Source organism: Pinus tabuliformis, chromosome X (assembly GCF_031772625.1).
Source record: "Pinus tabuliformis cultivar Carrire ecotype Pingquan chromosome X, CPIR1, whole genome shotgun sequence".
Lineage (NCBI taxonomy): Eukaryota > Viridiplantae > Streptophyta > Pinopsida > Pinales > Pinaceae > Pinus > Pinus tabuliformis.
In genome coordinates, this window is record NC_142308.1 from 1,055,547,357 (window position 1) to 1,055,568,949 (window position 21,593).

Below are 21,593 nucleotides of genomic sequence, written 5' to 3' on the forward strand. Positions count from 1 at the left end.
GCACACTAGTATTATAGGGACCTAACATGCCCTTTGCTTCAAAAAAGTGTTGTCCTCAATGCTTGAGTAGTTATGGATGCTTCTGTATAAAATTTTCATCCTCCCTTGTGGAATATTCAGTAGGTAAGTTCTTCCACTTAATGAGATACTCTGAAATTGACCGATTTCGTAGTCATCGGGCTCTTGTTTCCGTGACTGCTTCAGGCTCAAATAATATTTTTCCTTCTTCGTCATGTTCTAGCAACATTTTTTGAACTAGAAGCTTGTCATCAAAAACTAAATTAAAATAAAATTAATTCAATCCTAAATTAATTAATAAACCTCTCCTTAAATCAAAAACTTGTCGGCTCCTCACACCTCCCATCTTAACAGTTATTTATTCATCTTCACCCCTCTCTGACTTCTTCACAAATTCTAATCCCGATGATGAACCACAGAGGATGGTTCGAAACGTCAATGCACAAAAACAATAGATACGATGAATTCGGAAGACACAACCACATAGAAGCTTGTCATCGATAACCTTTTTTAAGCATGAAACATGAAAAATTGGGTGTACTCGGGAAGATGTAAATAGCTCCAATTTGTATGCCATAGTACCAATATTTTGAAATGCCTTGTAAGGACCATAGTACTTGGGTGATAATTTATTATCCCTCTTAGCCTACTTGAGGGACATTTGTTTATATGGTTGTAGCCGTAAAAATACCCAGTCGCCTATATCAAAACTTGTTTCACTGCGATGCTAATTTGCATGTTTTTTCATTTTATTCTGCTCTAGAGTAAGGTTATCCTTTAAGAGTTGGAGAACTTGTTGTTGATGCTCGATGTGATCTTCCACTTCTTGAACCATAGAATTTTCTCTTAAATATGATGTGATGGATGGTGGATGATATCCATAAAGTTCCATAAATGGGGTCATTTTCACTGCAGTATGGAAGGAAGTGTTATACCACCATTCAGCTAGAGTTAACCACTTGACCCATTGTGTTTGTTTACTAGATCCAAAACAACGGATATATCCTTCCAAACATTTGTTCACTATCTCAATTTTCCCATCATATTGAGAATGATATGATGATATATGAGCTAATTGAGTACCAAGACAAGAAGCTAATCCCTTCCAAAAATTTCCATTGAAAATGGGATCTTTGTCACTTACTGTAATCTTTGGGTTTCCATGAAGTTTTTGAATTGTTTCCATAAATGGAATAGCGAATGTACTAGATTTAAAAGGATAAGATAATGCAAAAAAGTGTGCATATTCGGTAAGTCTATTAACTACCACCATTACAACACTCTTTCCTTCAGACTTGAGTAAACCTTTTATAAAATCCATTGAGACTTCCTCCCAACGCTGACTTGGAATCACGAAAGGTTGTAATAAACCCAAGGTCTTCATTGTCTCAACTTTATTTTGTTGGCAAACCAAACATTCTGCCACAAACTTTTGAATATCATCTTTAAGGCCATCCCAAAAAAAATTTCTTATTGACCCTATGGTAAGTTTTTAAAAATCCTGAGTGCCCTCCTAAGGGAGAGATGTGCAATTCCAAAATAATTTTTTGTTTGAGTTGGGAATTATTACAAAGATATAAGCGATCTTTGTACCATAACGAATCATTTTTCCATCTAAATGTATTTGATGTACTAGGTTCTTGCTGCAACTTTTGAATGAGTGTCCACACCTTTTCATCATTCTTCCATTCATCCCTTGCTTTTGTTATCCACTCAGGTTGGATAATAGAAATGACACAAATAAATGCTTCCACATTCTCATCCTTTCTTGAGAGTGCATTTGAAACAACATTTTGCTTCCCTTTTTTGTAGATGATTTCAAAGTCATAACCCAAAATATTTGTGACCCATTTTTGCTGCTCTTTTGAAGATAATCTTTGTTCCAAAAAGTATTTAATACTATCATGATCTATTTTTACTTTGAAGTGTCTTCCCATTAGGTAAAGTCACCATTGATTTAGTGCATGCAATATTGCCAACATTTCCTTCTCATAAATAGGTTTGTGTAAATACTTTCCTTTGATTGGAGGACTTTCAAAAGCAATGGGTCTTCCTTCTTGCATTAAAACCACACCAAATCCATTTCTCGAGGCATCACATTCCACAATAAAGGTTTTTGTGAAGTCTAGCGTAGCTAAGACTGGTGCTCGGCACATTTCCTCTTTAATACGTTCAAAGGCCTTAGTTGCTTCTGGAGTCCAAAAAATGCATATTTCTTTAGTAATGACGTTAGAGGTGCCACTATTATCCCCTAATTCTTAACAAACTTTCGATAATACCTTGTCAACCCGAGAAATCCTTGAAGATGCTTTATGGTTGTGGGGATTTTCCATTCCTTAATGATTTTAATTTTGTTAGGGTCTACCTTAACACACTCATGAGATACAATATGACCCAAATATTCCACCTCCTATATTCCAAAGAATTAATTGGAGGTTTGCATATAATTGTTTCTCCTCCAATAGTTTGAGCACCTTGTCAAGGTGTTCAACATGATCCTTCCAAGACTTCTTGTAGATTAGTATATCATCAAAAAATACTAACACAAATTTTCTATGGAAGGGTTTGAAAATGGAATTCATCAAACCTTGAAATGTGGAAAGTGCATTAGTAAGGCCAAAAGGCATGGGAAAAAATTCATAATTACCCTCATGAGTTTTGAATGTTGTTTTCAGATTGTCTTCAGTCTTCATTCTAATTTGATCATATCATGAACGAAGATCCAACTTGGTGAAATAAATTTCTCCATGTAATTCATCCAACAATTCATCAATGACAGGAATGGGAATTTATCTTTGATAGTGAGCTTGTTGAGCTACCTATAATCCGAACACATATGCCATGATCCATCCTTCTTGTGCACTAATACTACTAGATCAAAGAAAGAACTTTGACAAGGTTGAATTATACTAGCCTCTAGCATTTTTGCAACCATACGTTCAATCACACTCTTTTGGGCATACAGATATCTATATGGTCTGATATCTGGAGGAACACTTCATGGAATCAAATGAATAACATGATCATGATCATGAATATATGGGAGTCCTTGGGAGTCTCAAACACCTTGGAATTATTGTCCAAGACTTTTTGGAGATCTGGAGAAATAGACGATTTCAATGTTTGAACCTCTAGTGAGCATAATTGTGCAATTACACCTTAATTTTATTTCTTCAGAAGCTTTGTCATGACATTAGAGCCGATTATCTTTCCTGGTTTCCCTTCAATACCCCTTAATTCAACTTCCTTTCCTTCCAAAAAAATTTCAATAAACTTTCTTGAAAATCAAAAGCTATCATCCCCAAAGATTGTAACCATCGAAATCCTAGTACAACATCAACACCACCCATTGGAATGGAAAGCATTGGATTATTCAATACATATTCCCCCATGGTTAGCTTTATATTATGGAACTTTCTAGATAAATTTATAGTTCCTCCATTTGCAATCATCGCTTGACACTATGGTGCTGGATATAAGAAGCAATTCAATTCCTTGGCCATCTTACAATGAATAAAATTATGGGTACTACTAGAATCAATCAACATTATTACCTTTTGTTTCTTGATATATCTTTCTATCTTAAGAGTTTGCGGAGTGGTAATTATTTCCAATGCATTACAAGATATGGTTGGATTCATTTCTTCTTTCTCTAGGTTTGGTTCTTGGTGTATATCATCCTCCTTTTATGTTTCTTGTTCCTTTTCTTCCTCCTCTTCACAATCTGTGTAAAATAATTTATTCTTAACACACTTATGACCTTTAGTGTATTTTCTATCTCAATTGTAAAAAATCCCTTTTACTCTTTTTTCCTCCAATTTTTGTGGTGTCAAACTTGTAGGTTGTGGAATGCTAAGAGCAGTAAAACTTCCATATTTATAGTTGTGAGTGGTAGACTTCCTTGTTGCCATAATTTTGCTTTCATCATTTCTTTCCACCCTGAATGCCTTCTCTAATGAATCATTTTCCCAAAGGAGAACCTCATGTTGGATTTTATATTTTAAAGTCCCTATGAAGAAATAAATCCTATGCTCTTGAATATCAGTTACCTTGATATTCAATTTTTGGGAGTCATCACTGTGCTCCGCCATTGAACCCTTTTGTTTCAAATTGATCAATTGGGTAAAGAAGGTGTTTCTCTTTGTATCCTCATAATGTGCTATCATTTCCTCCATAAAAATTGGCCTAGTGACAAGTGGTTTATGAGAACAAAGCCATCGATGTTGTACAAACTGATTTTGTTCTAAATATAAAGATGCAATGCATACATTTTGTGTGTGTTGCACATCATGGAGATCAAAATATTGCTCCATTTGTAGTATCCATGTTATCGGATCCTTGCCATCAAAATTCATCATATAAATATTTTGAATGTGGTGGGTTTTAAAACCAACATTGGATTATATAAAATCATGATTGACATTCCTTTTGTTCTCATCATGAGTTTCATGGAATACCTTTTCACCATTAGGAAGCATTTCTCGTAGCAACTTTCTCAAACCTTCCTTCAAAACTTCTATGTCTTGTTTTAAACCATTCATGTTGCCTTTTAAATCATCCATGTCACCTTTTATTTATTATTTTAAACCCTCCATGTCCCCTTTTATTTAATCTTTGGTTTCTCTTTGTGAGAGCGGAATTTGTTGCACTTGGTCCTGTAATTTTGATATATCACGCTGCAATTCTTCTTCTTCATGCGTCATAGTATAGATTTATGAGGGCTTAATGGTGTGGAATTCTTTTTTGTGGGAGGAATTTTAGAACCCAATATTGGTATCTATGCTTCAATATGCCCTTATAATCACTTCAAAGTGATTTTTCAAACAAAAGTTATGTGAGTTTAAACAAAAATACACACCTTTTTCTTGCTTTTAGGAGCTCGATCTTGAAATGGTTGTAACTCTATAATTTCCAATCTCTAAGGTCTGAAATTCAGTCCTTTTGTAGCCCTCTAAATCTTATTTCCAATTCCACAAGTAATACCAATATTTGATTCTTCAATATATAGTTATGCCAAATCTCCCACGACGACCTAATTATGGACTTGTTCAGTAGAGAGAAGTTGTACAGGATTCCACGTGTCATTGTTTCAACATTCGGCCCTAAAATTGCAATAGGAAAAACTAAAGTCTGTGCGTTTTTAGCCACTTTTTACAGAATTCAAATATGATTCCTGAAATGAAAGTTATGACGATTTTCCCTAGGTAGCCTGTTTGAGACTGAATTCTGGAGCCTGCAAAAACCCTAACTTATTCAGCCCGTATTTATGCAAATGTAGCGAACCAAGATACGAAATTCGTATATGAAGTTTAAAAATATTTCGGATCCATGTGGTTATAATTTCATCTTCTGAATATTCGTAGAAAAAACATTGTAGCGAAAATTCCAAGATGGCCTATTTGAAGAAGCAAAACCCTAGAATCCAAAGCTCGGATACCAAATGTTATGCAACTAGCTCACAAAATAGAAGAAAATAGAGATCAACGACTTAAAAATTAGCCTCTTCGAGGGGGAAACCTCCTTTAAATTACATAAATGAACAATTCTTGGATGATACAAATGACAATACCTTGTTTGTATATATAGGAGTCTAAGGGGTCACAATATAATCAAAGCCTACATAACAATAATAATGTAAGGGCACAACAATAACAATAGTGGGTTTCTGTGTGGCAAAATAATAACAATACAGGGGCTAAATGGGCACAACAATAACAATAAGGGGTTACACTAACAATAATAATAAGGGGGATACGCTAGTATTATAGGGACCTAACAAAATATCATTATGAAATGTGGCTATTTCAATTAGCCTTAGGAGTAAAATAGAAGGTGACTAATTTCATTGAAGCATGCCAGTTTTAGATAGTGGGTTCCTTACCAAATCCACTTTAAATATTTTTCCCTTAGGGTCATATGACCTACTAATTAGCATGGATTCGTTGGAAATTCATAGAGAAATGTTGGGTTGTTGTAATAAAACATTGGAATGCAAGGATGATGAAGGAGAATACAGGATATTGTGAGGAATGTGGAAGGATGCCTCCATGATACATATTTCATGTCTCCTTGTATGTTATTCAAGGGACCAATCTAATAGAGGGCAGTAAGTTAAGAATTGAATATCATACCAAATTACAAGAATACAATGATGTATTTCTTGAAGAGATACTAAGAAATCCTCCTAAGAAGAACATCGATCTCTCAATACAACTCACTTTAGGAGTATTTCTTGTGTCTAGGACACCCTATAGATTTATCACAATTGAGTTGGTGGAGTTGAAGATACAACTAAAATAAATGTTGGACAAAGGGCACATTAGACCCAACATGTCACCCTGGGGAGATCTAACATTATTTGTGAAGGAAAAGGAAGGCACCCTTATGTTGTGTATTGATTACAAATAGGTGAACAAGGAAAATATTAAAAACAAGTATCCATTTCCTATGATTGACAATTTATTTGACCACCTAAGAGGATCCATAGTGTTTTTGAAGATAGATTTGAGGTTTGGGTATCATCGAGTCTAGATCAAGGATGAGGATATCCACAAGACTACATTTAGGACTAGATATGGGCACTATTAATTCGTAGTGTGCCATTTTGGCTGAAAAATGAACCATCCACATTTATATGCCTCATGAATAATGTTCTCAATAAATATTCGGATAAGTTTGTGTTGATATTTATGATAACTTTTTAGTGTATTTGAAGACAAAAGAGGAGCATGAAGAACACCTCAAGGCCATGTTATGAGTGCTATGAGAGAATCAAATATATTCTAAGCTCAAAAAATATGATTTCTTCCAATCATAAGTGAACTAATTGCATCATGTTGTCTCCAAAGAAGGATTGGCAGTTTATCCTTAAAAACTAAAAAGATCAAGGCCAAACTAGAGTGGCTTGCACCTATAAATGTATCATAAGTTAGATTTTTTATGGAGCTAGTAGGATATTACATGAGATTAATTTAAGGATTATCTAATATTGGCTACCCAATTACAACATTGTAAAATAAGTGTGAGAGGTTTCATTGGACATAAGAGTGAGTGGAATTCTTTGAATGATTGAAGCACCTTCTCACACGTGCCCCTATTTTGAAGATTTCTGACATATAAATATTTTTTAGTCTTCACTGATGCTTGGAAGGGGAGACTTAGTGGAGTACTCATGCAAGACATGAGTCCAAGAAATTAAATGAGCATGAGAAGAAATATGTAGCACATGATTTAGAGCTTGAAACCATTATGCATGCTTTAAAAATGTGGAGGCACTACTTGTTTGGGAGAATGTTCATATCAATGATTGTTAAACATAAAGGAAATGATACGCAACATATTAAAATAAATTGTTGAATACATTATTATTCACAAAGATATACATTTATATTACGTTCTTATGACCCTTGGTTTTCATGTACCAAGTGGTCTCTTTGATTCCAGTGACTATTCATATTCCACACCAACCCTTAGTGGATTAGGTGTCCAACATTCCCCCTTTTAATCTGATGGGGTATATAGGAATCCAAGAAGAGAGCTATAACACAAAAATAAAACAATACATGACAACAATAGGTTGAATGTGCTCTTTAAGATGATGGTATAAGCTTGAGGTCTCAACTGGTAATGGTTTAAGGATGACCACTAAAGCTGGAACACTTAGTGTAGTTCCTGGAACTATTCCAAATCTGGATAGAAGCTGAAGTCTTATGCTAGAGGAAGTGGTCCCTATTTTTGTGAAAAGGGAGACCTTTAGGTCAACTGGAACGTTTAGTGTGATTCCTGAAACAATTCCAAATCTAGTAAGAAGTTGTTAATAATTTTTTAGAGGAAGTGTCCCTAATGCTTTGAAGAGGGAGACCATCAACCTAGAAAAGGTAGGTCTCAACCTCAGGAAAAAAGGGAGAACCTCAACCTGAAATGGGAGATCTCATCCTGTGGTGGTTTAAGAAAGGCCACCAACCAAATGCATGCTTATGGGCTTCTCTTCCTCTCACTACAACTCTGAAACTCAGTATGGCCAACTCTAGCTCTAAGCTCATGCAACAAGTTCAAGTTGTGGCTTAGGCTCGCTTGATTTATCTTTGAATCTTGTAGATGACCATAAATTCCCCCCTGTGAGATACATGATGAGAAGATGAAAAAAATCAACTACAAGACTTTTCAAATCTGGAGAACAAATTCTGTGATATGATCGAAATATCTTCTTGGTTGTTGAATCCCATTTCCAAGAAGTGATCCATCCAAGATGAATCTTCATTCTTACAAGAGGCTTGTTTTTATAGCACGATTTACCACTCTTGGTAGATCTGATGCTTTGATTATGGCATAGGGCAACCCTTCCTTCCACACTTGGTCCAAAATTTAGAAAACAATGCTTTATTCCCTATACGCTACTTTGCCCTGTTATAAAAGCGTGCACACACCGGTCAACATATACCTAACCTGTGTACATATGTTAAAACACTTAAAAAAATTAAATTTCCTTAATTTCAGGCCGAGTTCACGGGTTTTACCTGTTACTCACCTCCTATTGCCCGTGGCCCAATTGTTTCCCAATTGAACAAACTAATTTGGAGAAGTATAAATAAACCTCCATGGGAAGGCCTTAAGGGAGAAGATATGGGATGTTGATACTATAGTGAGATTATCCCTGATCAAGTCTGACGAAATCCCTGTGCCTCCTACACTCCCTAAAGCTTCAAGAAACCCTTGTTTCCTTGTTGGAGATATCCTTCATCTTTCTTGAAGATATCCTTGTATTGGTGATGGAGGAAGATTGTTGAGGCTGGGAAAGGACGGATCCGGAGGACGATTCCGCTTGGAGTTGGAGAAGGACTCAAGTCATATTTCTCCACTTTATTTATAACTAACTTCAATAAAGGAATGATGTTCTGTTTCCGATATTAGATGTGTTTATGCATGTATTTATATTGTAATTCGTTTAGGAATCTTACATTGATGCATAATTTTTCATTCATTTATATGATTTAAAGTTAATATCATGAAAATGCTTTATGTTTCTACTACTGTATGTGTTTCATTTGAATAATTTTTAGGTTTCGAAGATATCAAGAGAAGTTGAGGGTTTTCACCCTGCGGGGTCTAATCAAATGTAGGAATCCTAGGCAAGGACACTCTTACACAGTTCAGTAGAATAAGCATTTAGGTTGATTGCTTGAGCATTTCTTGCTGTGGTTTTCCCTCTGCTCTATTGGGTTTCTCAACTCAAGACCCTAGGGTGGTCTCACCTGCAACACTTGTTTTTGAAGTATCTGTTTGAATGATGAGTATGTTGAACACAATGCTTACAATAATGAAGATCAAAACAATGAACTTTCACTTGGCTAACTTTGTCACAATGTTGGCATTTAACATTTTGTGGTGAATGTGGAATATGAGTAGGATCTGGAAGAGGTGAAGATGAACAATCATGTAGAAACCCAAGACTATGAAACTAGATGGGATTAGAATGGTTTGGATTGTGAAGAGAAACCTCCTTGTCATATCCAAGACATGTTCTATGCTTATTCGCTGAAAATCTCTTCCTAAGGTTTGATGATGTACTTGGGAAGTGCATGTTGAATTCTTGCTTTTGCATGCAAATCTTCTCTTGCACTGGGCACTGAAAGTGAATCAACCTCAAATTCACTAATCTGATTAGTTTTTGGCAGTTGATGGAAGTTTGTCTCAAACTCAAATAGAGGATTTTTATGAAAAATAACAATTTCAGAATGATGCTTACACTGTTGTAACTCATCTCGTTGTAATTTTGATTTGAGCTGCAAAGACTCTTATCTTTTCTTGTAGACTTTGCAAGCAATTTTGAATGTGTGAAAGAGCATCCTTGTTGATTTTTATTGTATCATGAATCGTTGAATCTATCATAGCTTTTAGGAACTCTAATACTTCACCAATTTGAGCCATTTTCTCTAGCAAATAAATACTTCTCTGTGAGTAGAAGCTTCCCACAACAAGTTTAATACATGAAGAAAGATTTTTAGCTTGAAATTTTGAACCTTTAAATATGTCAGTACATGATCAAAACTTCAAATTTCTTTATTTTATTCAAAATTTATTCTGCTGTTTCGTATTTTTATTTTTTATTAAAGATCAAATATCAACTATCACTTACAACGAGTAACTCCAACATAGATCATGAATATCTCAACCTAAAACATAGTTTTGAAGCTTAAAATAACTATAAACCTCAAGGTTAATGAAAGATTCAATTCAACGTGACAATTCAAAAAATACCCAAATACTTTAGCTTCGCTTCTTAGTGCCGCACCGACAAATGTTGCAGCTACAAAATGGGATTTGGTGGCTTTGAATCCTTACAACAAAAGACATAGCTCATTGAGTAATGATAACCTGTGACTTTTCATAGAGGGTGTCAGATGTGAGAGATTTGATTGCTTAACCAATTGTTCTTGCTCCTCCTATGAATTTGTCAACGATTATTGATTTGATGATGAAGAAGATAAAGAAATTATTGACACATTCAAGAAAGGAGTCGATCTCACTCTGAATCAAATGTTTTCACCGCCTCTTTTTCAATCTCTACACACAACCCCTCTTACATGCAATATTTCAAGAATGTTTGGTTCGTTCTATGGTCTATTAAGGTGCCTCTGCAAAGCAATAATTTCTTGAACTCTTATTGTTAGGATGGGTGCCTAAAATTGTATCTCATCAACATAAATGACTGCAATTTTCCTCCCCTCCAAGCCTTGAATCCCAAGGCCGAAATTAATCAAGAAGAAATAAAATAAACAATTTTTGGATACACCAAATCTTACATTCTTCAATACTCAAAATGAATAAAGCCAACACAAAGTGGGAGTGCAAATGAAGATATTTCTCCTACATAAAAATAATATGCCAATGGAAAATCACTAAATCTTCAGCCGAGTCAAGAAATTTTATGTCCAAGGACTAAGTGAAATAAGAAAATATAGAAATAGGTTTGTCACCCTCTGGCATGTTCCTCGGTGTCTCTTAGAATCTTGTAGTTAACAAGAATGAAGATGAACATAGTTCTAAGGGGGATTTCCTTTTTTCAATGTTATTGTCTCAATTCCCATTAATTTCTTCAAGGACAATACAAACTCATGCACATTACTACTACTCACACCATCAACAATGGGAGGAGGCGCTTCAACCAATATTCAATCAATGTGTCCAATTGACTTCTTATGATTGAACATACAAGCTATGGAGAGTTCTCACTGTGAACACTTATACATATGATAACATGAAAAATAATATTGATTACCTTTATCTATGACTTGCAGAGCTTGTCATTCTTGATATCGGCGGCATGTATAGTTTCAGTGGGGCATCATTCATTCTATCCGCTCTACATCAACGGAATTTCTTGGGAGTGCAAGACCATCTCATTGTCTTCGGGTGCTACAAAGCCATCTCTCTGCAATTAAATTATTGGTATCCACTCTCAATCTCAGATCTAGCATGTAGAAAGGCACTTACGAAAGTTGAAAATTGTTCGAGCATGTATAAATGACTCCATCGACAAAAAAGAGAAAAATAAATAATTTTAATCCAAAATTATGATCTTCAACTTATCGTAAGGTAATGTGATATCCCTATTCTCCAAACGTCTCTCTTTGCAGATAGGTCTAAGCCGAGAATTCTCGTTTCTTTCATTTTTTTTTACTTCGATACTGTGGACAGAGAATGGAAGAGACATTACAATGGACACAAAAGTGTAAAAGTTGTTACTGATGGGGCCTGACATTCTAATGGAAAGTAGGCTCCAAAAATGTTGATAGATGACCTGTATTTCCTTTTACAAATGCTAAAAAAGACACATAAATAAGTTTACAAAGGCCACAAATGGTTCATACTTGAGCAGGGCAGGAGATCACCCACTCTGATACCATGTTAAACATAAAGGAAATGATGCACAATAGATTAAGATAAATCGTTGAATACATTATTATTCACAAAGATATACATTTATATTACATTTTTATGACCCTTGGTTTTCATATACCAAGTGGTCTCTTAGACTCCAGTGACTATTCATATTCCACACCAACCCTTAGTGGATTAGGTGTCCAACAATGATAGATCAAAATGAATTAAGATATTTGTTTGATTAACCGTGATTGAATTCCAAGAAAGCTAGATGGATGGCCCTTATTAGTGAATTTTATTTTGAAATCAAACGCAGTAAAGGAAAATGAAATAAAGTGGCTGATGCCCACAACAAAAACATACACATGGAGTCCATAAGCACATGTGAGATAGACATTAGAGAAAGAAATAGAGAAACCTTATAGGAAGATGAGAATTTACAACATATAAGTAAATTCTTGCAGCAAGAGCTCAAGAGGAAAATGTGAGAAAGTTAGCATCTAACTAGGATGGATTATTGATGTTCAAAGGTATGTTGTACATAAACAACACAGTTGAATTAAATTAGTTCACAATGGATGAGTTTCACAGAAGGTCACCTAGCATATCAAAAGATGAAAAAAACCACTAGGAAATTCTATTATTGGTCAGGATGAAGAAATAAATCATTGAATATATTTCAAATGTTTAGAATGCCAACAAGTAAAAGTGGAATGCAAGAAATAATCAAGATTTCTGCAACCAATACCAATTCTAGAATGGAAGTGGGAAGTCATATTATTGGAATTCGTCATTGAATTACCAAGGATTACCAAGAATACCCAAGCAACATGATGCAATCATAGTAGTAGTAGATAATATAAGCAAGGAAAATCATCATATACTTATAAAGTAATTGATATTGCCCAGATTTTTATGAAGAAAAATTTAAAATTGCATGGCATGCCCAAGAAGACCATATTTGATTGGGATTCCATGATTACCTCTTATTTTAAAAGGACTTATTTTATGATTTGGAACCTATTTAGCTTTAAACATAACATATCACCCACAAAATGATGGATAGACTGAAAGAGTAAACACAATTTTAGAAGCCATGCTCAAGATGTACGTCATGCTGTAGCACAAGAAGTGGGAAGAATTTCTTCATTTGGTGGAATTTTCATACAATAATGCCTATCATGAATGATTAAAGATGATCCCTTTTGAAGCTTTGTATAGAAAAAATGAAATACTCCAATAAGTTGCGACAATCTAGTGGAAAAAGTCATACTTGGGTCAAAAATGTTAAATGAAATGGAACAAGAAGTAATTAGCATAAGGCAAAAATTGAAGATAGCACAAGGCCAACAAATGAATTATGTAGAACAAGACATAAAAAATAAATAATTTAGAGTAAGAGAGCATGTTTATCTCCAAACTAGGCCAAAGAGAAGTTCCTTAAGAGGAGGATCAAATGCCAAGTTAGAAACAAGATGTTGAGGACCCTTCCAAATATTGGAGAGAGTGGGACAAATATCATACATACTTGCCTTAACTCCCATAGTGAAGGCACATGATGTGTTTTATATATCATAGCTTAAAAGATATATTCATGATGCTAATATTATTATTGATTAGGATTTTATATAGGTGGAACTTGAGGGAAAATTCTAGCCAGAACCATAATGCATATTCGACAGGAGGAAAACCAAACATCAAAACCAAGTAATTGCACGAGTCAAGGTACAATGGAAGAATTTTATATTAGATGAAGTAGCATGGGAGATAGACGATGCCATGAAAAATCCATACCCATTTTTTTTTATAAAACTTTAGTTGTACATAAATTAGAACACTGAGGATGGTGTTCCTTTAAGAGGGAGGGGAATGTAATATCCCCCTTTCTAATCCCAAAGTTTTTTAATTCAATTAAAAGATGATAATGTTGGAGAGCCTTCATGGCTATATTTCTAAGAGTGTTTGATGTAAATATTTTGATTTGATTATAAACTACTAAAGATGAAGAAGAAGGGGATTCCTATATGGATGTCAATATCTGGAAGGAAAAATTTCTTAGGAATACTGTAAGGGAGATTGGGAAGTTTCCTATCTTTCCCGAATTTAATGTTTTGACCCATGATTTTCTTATTGAACTACCAACTTCCCAAGTTGTTATGAGAGGATGGGGGAGGAGGTATGGAAGCCACCCGAGTAAGGGCTATGTACAGGATGACATAGTCCTAGTTGACCTCGCATCCTAAGAAGGGGACCCCTATTGCATGAAGCAACACTCACTGGAAAAAAATATGGTAGTTGAATATTATTGAAGATAGTAAAGTTGTAGGATTGTAGTTTTGAAGAATAGAGACAGAGAAAGAGAATCAAACTATGTGTAAACCCAAAACCATTGTGAACCAATAACCCTATAACCTTCTAAACCTATGTTTATAAATTGGATTAGAGAGTCTAGGCTTGAATTGTGATAGCTAAGGAAACTAGCGAGACAATCCTTTTCTTGAGTTGAGTGGACCAAGAATAACTCAAGTATTTGATTGTGTTTTTTCACATGAAGCATTGGAAAGGGGGGGGATCATCTAGGGAGTTGTAGGAAGTAGCCAAGATTCTCCCTTTGTGATTTGTTGGCCTGTAATGGCCATATTTTTCTATTATTTCAACCCACACTTAGTGCTTGTGAAGTGGCATCCCTATTTCCCATCTAGTGAAGGAGATTGGGCTTCATTGTCTATACCCTGAATTGACCCTTTGGTGTAATTCCATGAATGAAGCATCCTTCAAACATTGGATCTAGCTCAGGGATGTCCAATTGCAAGAAATGTGTCGTGTATTCACTCCTATGGTTGGGTAGAATGTAGCAATCCAGTATTTAGTTTCTACCAGAATTTAGTGGAATAGATAAGTATATTTCTATCTTTTAAATGAATTGAAAATAATGTTCAATGCTCCATATTTATATACTATTCTATATTTATTGTGTACGTATGAATTAGTGGGTGGATTTAATGTTATATGGAAATGAGCATGAATAAAGAGCTAAGGTTTATGTAACGACCCCTAGTTGAATTTCCATGTAAATAAATAATGTATAGACATTATAAAAGAAAAAATAAAACCAAGGTCATGGGACATGTATTCCAAGTTGAATGAGGGGAAAAATTACATTGGGATCCACTTGTGGTTAATTATTTATTGGCTATGGAAATTGGCATTGGCAAGAGGCAAAAGGAAATAAATGGAAAATTAATTATTACAAGCTAGCAAGGAGATGAGACAAAAATGCAAAAGGAATAAAGGAAAATGAAATAAATTACACTTTAGCGGGGGGAAGAGGAAGAAAAAATAAAATATAAAAAGTGGTAAAATAATATGCATGCAAGGAAAAATGAAGGAAAAAGGAAAAGGAAAGGAAAAAAATGGGAGAAATAACATTCTAGCATTCTCTTTGGAGAAAAGAGAGGAGAAAGAGAGAGAGAGAACACCATAGAACTGGGAACACAATCAAGACAAGGAACACAAGCAAGGAATAAGCAAGGAAAACAAGTAGCGGAAGAGGAGTTCGAGTGACAGCTAAGAGGAAGACTTGGACAACATTAAGCAAGGGTACAAAAGATCAGTGGAAAGAGTAGTTAGTAAGAGGAGTTTTTTAGGTAACAATGTGCATGCTTGATTATCTTGTTGGGATTTGAATGCATGGTTCATGTATTGGTTTATTGGTCATTTTTGTTGTCATTGGCGTGAACATTTTCCTAGATTGGCAGTCACGTACAACCTTTCCTTATGCCATTTCCTAGATAGCCATGATCTAGAAGGTTCCTTGTTTGGTTGAGGTTTGGATGGCAATAGATTTTTGGATCCTAGTTGAGGTGGTCTCAATAAAATCCCAAGGGTTGAGGGCAGAGATGGTTTTCTTCAGGTAAGATCTTGACATGTGGGTGGAGACAGGAAAATTCCTCTGGTATGGTGAAGAAATTCTGAGGAATCCAAGCTTATGTTGGTTTTGGTGATTTTTGGACCCAGTGTTGGGTGAAATCACTATGGCTTGAGGTTGGAGGTAGTTTTCCTCTGGATTCCCCATATGGTTATGTTTTGGTTTATCCTATGTAATGCCGCATTCATGCTTGGAATATGGCACGAGGATGATTGAGCTAGAAGAAAGAATTGGTTTAGCCGTAATCTATGGTCAAGTGGTATGTGGAAGTCCCTAACTTGGTTGGTATTATTCATATTTTATTATGTGTTAATATTTAATGAGTTCAATGAGTACATCTTCTGATTTAATGAGTTGATTATATGACAAGTTTGTCATGGCTTCATTCTGGTTAAATGCTTGTTACTTGCATGGTATATTTCTTATTATATGATGTGATCTTGTTATTGATCTGTTTCATGGTTGATAGGCCCTTGGATAATTTATATGAATGCATGAGCTAATATGTGTTTATTGCAGCTAGTATGAGAGGGCAGTAAGCCTTTTTATGAACATATGATAAATTAATGAAAATAATGAACAATTACACATTCATGACCTATAGGTACCATAGTCACAAAGTGTTTGTATAAATGAATAACATGTGTTGGGAAAGTATGAGCAAGAATAGAGCATAAAAATAAAGTATACAGACTTGTACATAATATTAGCAAAGTTATGGGAAAGTCTGGGTAGTGGCTTGAATGTTGGCCCTAAAATTATGGAACTAAGTTTGTGACCACATGCATAGGTTGAGGAAATCTCAGCCACAACCACACAGATGATAGGTTATGTGTGTGGCTGGAGCCCTTTGGTCGCATTGGCAAGCCTACGTGCGTATGAATGGGAAGTGATTTAGGTCAAGAAGTGGTTTAGCTCAGGTAAAATGATCACCAGGGAAAGTTACTATGATGGTAGTGTTATTATGTTTCTCTGAGTGTCTACGGTAAATTTAGGGAGAAATGGACCCCATTTCCATAACTAAATCTTGGAAGTTGGGTCATGCATAGTAACTCTCAACTTATGTTTACCCTGGTAAGTTGTTAACAGTGGTTAAATGTGGGGTGGAGCGTTACTATTTAGCATAATTTTCTTGAATTTTGATATGCATTATTTTAAGTGTATGAATGTTGCATGTAAAGGAAAGCCTTTACTTCTATTAATTCTGATTATGGTGTGATTTATATTCATGAATTGAGAATTTATCCCTAGGATGTAATTGTTATACTCTTTAATGTTTCATGGATGCTAACATGATGTATTTCTATGCATTAGAAATAAGTGGTGAAACTTGTATGTCAGAACGAGCTTAAGTCTCCTTATGTCCCAAATATATGCTATATTACAATCCCCTCTCAATCGTATAAGTGATAGAGATAAGGAAAATTGAAGCCACCTAGTCAAAGGTTGTGGGTTATTTTGTTGAAGGTGGTTGAACACTGTTGTGCTAACAAAGGTGAAACTGAGCAAAGTCCCCGCGTTTCCTTAGAAATTTGGAGTTTCAGAGGCGTTGACCATAGCCCCTGGTCACATGGCCAAAACAAGGGCTATGACTATGAAAAAGTGTGGAAGGAAGGATATCAACATATTGGCCCCATATATGTCAATATGCACCATACAGGAAAGTCCTAATATAGCATATCTCTAGTAGATGAATGTAAATTGATGGAATTTGTTTTGTTAATTAGGCACATAAAATTATGGCATCGAGACCTAGAAACATTGGAGAAACTAGGGTATCAAGCACCAGGAGAAATGAGGGATGATGTCACAATGACATCATGATTGGTGATGTGGAAATGTCATGTGGAAGAAACATCACCTGCAATTAACCCTCTTGACATGTCAACTCTACAAATATGAGTGACATGTGGCACAATGCACATTGTATTGGACATGTTAGCATGTGACATGTGTTAGGTGGTGATTGGTTGTCTGTGATTGATGTGGCATGTTGAGTTGTGATATCAACATATTGGCATATTGGGAGTTCGAGAGGTTTGCCTCTTGAAAATCATTGATATCTCGATATTCTGATATACGTGTCAAGCATGCCACATGTCATAAACATCAACATTTGCCACATGGAACGATGTGATTGGGTAGCTGAGTTATGAGGTGGCTTGTCGAGCTAGCCACAAGCCTCTTGTCTATATCAATGTTTTGTGGAGGTTTTCAATTATAAGTAGAATTGTTGGATTTCTGATACTTTAGGTTGTAGTAACATTATATCAGTCATATTGGTATAAATGCCAATATGGTGGGGCTTGAATATGATAACTAAGCCACATGAGTGGACCGGTGAGGAAGTGGCACATCGCCAAGAGTTATCACGTGATGGCCACATGGTTTTATGGATGATGGCGTGTCCTTTGAAAGGATAAATATTTAAAGTGTCATAACTTTGTGCCTAGATATTGGAATGAGATGGAATTTATATCATTGGAAATATCTCAACAAGCAATAAACAATGGTGGTATAATACATGTGATTTGAGGTGAGTGAAGAAAGAGCATTTTGGATAACCCCATATTCGTAATGTACCTTCAAGGTTAGGTCTAACCATACAACCCTAATATGGAATTAGGGGGTTGGCTATGTCACACTAACTATTTTCCAATGACAACCACTATCATCTTAGGGACAACCATGTAAAGTTGTATTGATAGATAAATATAATATAATGATTAAAGTAATAAACTATGTGAATATAGGAGGAATTTACAATCATAAAGCCAATATCTTATTCTATCTATGTACTATGCAAGGAGAAGGTAAATATTTCTATATATATATACCATTCATAATTTTAAGTGTCTTGAATTCTAACAACATTGTTATCACTTGGAATGATAATGTGAAATGTAGAGGATGTGCCATGAGCTTAAAAATATCTTCTAGGCCCTAGTATTTTTCCTTGGACCATGGTTAGGTCCTTGATACTAAACCCTAGCATGCCAAACCTATTAGTGGCATATGTATTGTACTTATGCAATAAATATTCCATTTATAAGGCTTATGTGATATTTTTAGATCCTATTCATAATCCATGAACAATAAAATCATCTTTTTTTAATGTGGATCATGGACCTCACAGATTGGTGATTGCTATGTCCACTGAATATTTTTACCAGGCATATCCACTTGAAGGGATCAATTCCTATCGGCTCAACCATGGAGCCTAACCTTGAGAGTGTCAAGAGAAAATAACCCGAGACCTCTCAACAACAAAGGTACTTTAACAACAGGGACTTGAAAAATTAAGCTAACCCTTGGGGATTCCATAAAATTAACTTTTAATACATAATAAATTTATTTTCATCATGGACCATGGGCTTAATCTCAAGAACCATCTAGTGTGGAAAACCTTCTAAGGATTCCCATATGACCATGGTCAAGGCATTAAGACCCATCCTTAGTGAACACATATTAATAGTGTATATGTCCTGCTTGGTGGCTAAAGATCCCCTCCAAATGACATGTGTAGTAGTTTAATACCTCCTTTTGCAATTTGACCCTTAAAATCTTTAGTTGACCCTTTTTCCTCACTCCACCATAGTCATAATCCTAGGATCAGTCCTTGATATGAAAAACCTCCTATAAGTTCCCACATCCCAACTAGATGTCAAAGATACATTTTATAGGGCCTGAGTGCTATTTTGAGGCCACATTAATGGACCAAATATTTAATATTTATATAGGACTTGAGGTCCTTACCTTCCTCTTCTAAGCCCATCCTTGGTGCAGAAAACATCCTAATGGCATGGATGTCTAAATTGAAGGCCAGAGAACCTTTAGAGTGGTTGAAAAATTCATTTATGGCTATGTGTCTTAAAGCTTCATTTAGTTCATAAGGCCCTTTATTTTCTCCAATGACCATGGTTAAGGTCTTGATACCCATCCTTTATTTCCAAAAACTTTTAAATAGTATTCATATCTTATATGGGTCAAATATTATATTTAGAGGGTCTATGTGATGGTTTAATTGTCATAAATGGATTTTATGTCCTAAAATGTTAGTTTAGGTACTACAACCCTTATTTTCATTCATTAACCATGATGAAGGCGTTAATAGCCATGCATTGTACACACAATCTCTTAGTGTTTCCCATATCCCACCAAGAGTCCAATAATTTGGCTCTATGTGGTGGTTTAATGCCTAGTTTAGGGACCTAGTCCATAGAAGCTTTACTTTGGGCCAAAGGTTCAAGATTAATCTTTTGTGTGCAAAGACTCCTAATGGTACCCATATCCCAAGGACAAAGGTACTTTCTAGAGAATTTAGTGGTGGTTTGAGGAATATTTTATGTCCCATAAGACCTATTAGATTCATTTAGGGATTAAGGAACTTTTTCCTCTTTTGATAATGTTTAAGGCCATAAGACCCATCCCTACTCCACAAGAAATCCTAACATCAACCCTATCTTATTCGTATGCAAAATATCCCTTTCATAGGTCTTGTGTCATAATTCAAGGCCTTTGATGGGTGTCCTAAATAGGTAAAACATAAATCCCATATAACCACTCCTTGGCACATAAAGGCTACATTGAATATATATTTTTTCACTTAATGACACTTTCCTAGCTTCATGAGTTCATATGAGATTCAATGGGATATTTCATGCTTTATGTGCCTTTACATCACTATTGTGTAGTATTTTGAAGGGATTTTGCATAGATTTCGAGGAGACCCAGCTAGATATATTCATGGGGCCTGCTCCTTTCTACAAAATAATCTCAACTTGGCTAGCCGAGGACTAATAAATTTCCTTCTTTCTTCTGCATGGTGACCTAGGAAATATGATCCCCTTTTCTATGGATTTTTGGAGGAAAATAAATCATCCCCTCAACGAAGCTGTCCCCTACTCATTTTTATTAATTTGAGGCCTGATTAGCCCAATAGGAATAGAGGAAAAATATATAGAAGCATGTGAGGAATAGGAGAAGTCTAGATTAGTGTTTTCAAGTAAGTTTTGAAACTCTCTCATGTATACACAAATTTTCAGTTAATGGAAGATGTTAGAGTCGGTCTTGAGCCCTCCATCAGCGATCAAAGCTCTTTGCATTTGCATAAATAGGTGTCTCACCAGTGTCAATTTTTGCATCCCATTAGGCATGCCATAACCCTGATGGAGGAGCTGGTGTATTTGTACCCCTCTTGGCGTTGCTGGATCGGGTCATTTCAGTCATTAAGCTCTTTCAAGCTTGTCTTGTCTTGTCTTGAGGTCAATTTCCTAGGTCTAGGGTTTTGGTCAAGTATGTTTACAAGGTCATGTGTCTGAAGGTCAATAAGTGTTCAGCAAGCTAGAGGGATGATTGTAAAGATGTTTCTTCGAATTTTTTTATCTTGTACAGTTAATTTTCACCTTGAATTTAAAAACTCTGTTTTTAAAGCCAAGGTCATTTTTCAAATTTTTGTAAAAAGTGATGAAATTTCAAAAGACTTCAGCGGAAAGCATGTAACCCTGGTCCTCTTGCCAAGATCCCTCAGATGATCTCCCTGCAAAAAGAATCAAGCCAAAGCACTAAATGAGTCAATTTCAGGACAAAGGAAACCAAAAAGTCAGTTTTATAAAGTGTCAAAGAGAAACATTAGAAAGTGGGTTTGAGCATGAAATTTATTCAAATGAAACTTATAAAGACCCAATCTCCCTCCTTTTACTCTCATTGTGCATCCAAGACACTTGCAAGAGAGTTTGGGCGAGTGATTGAGTGATAGGAGTGA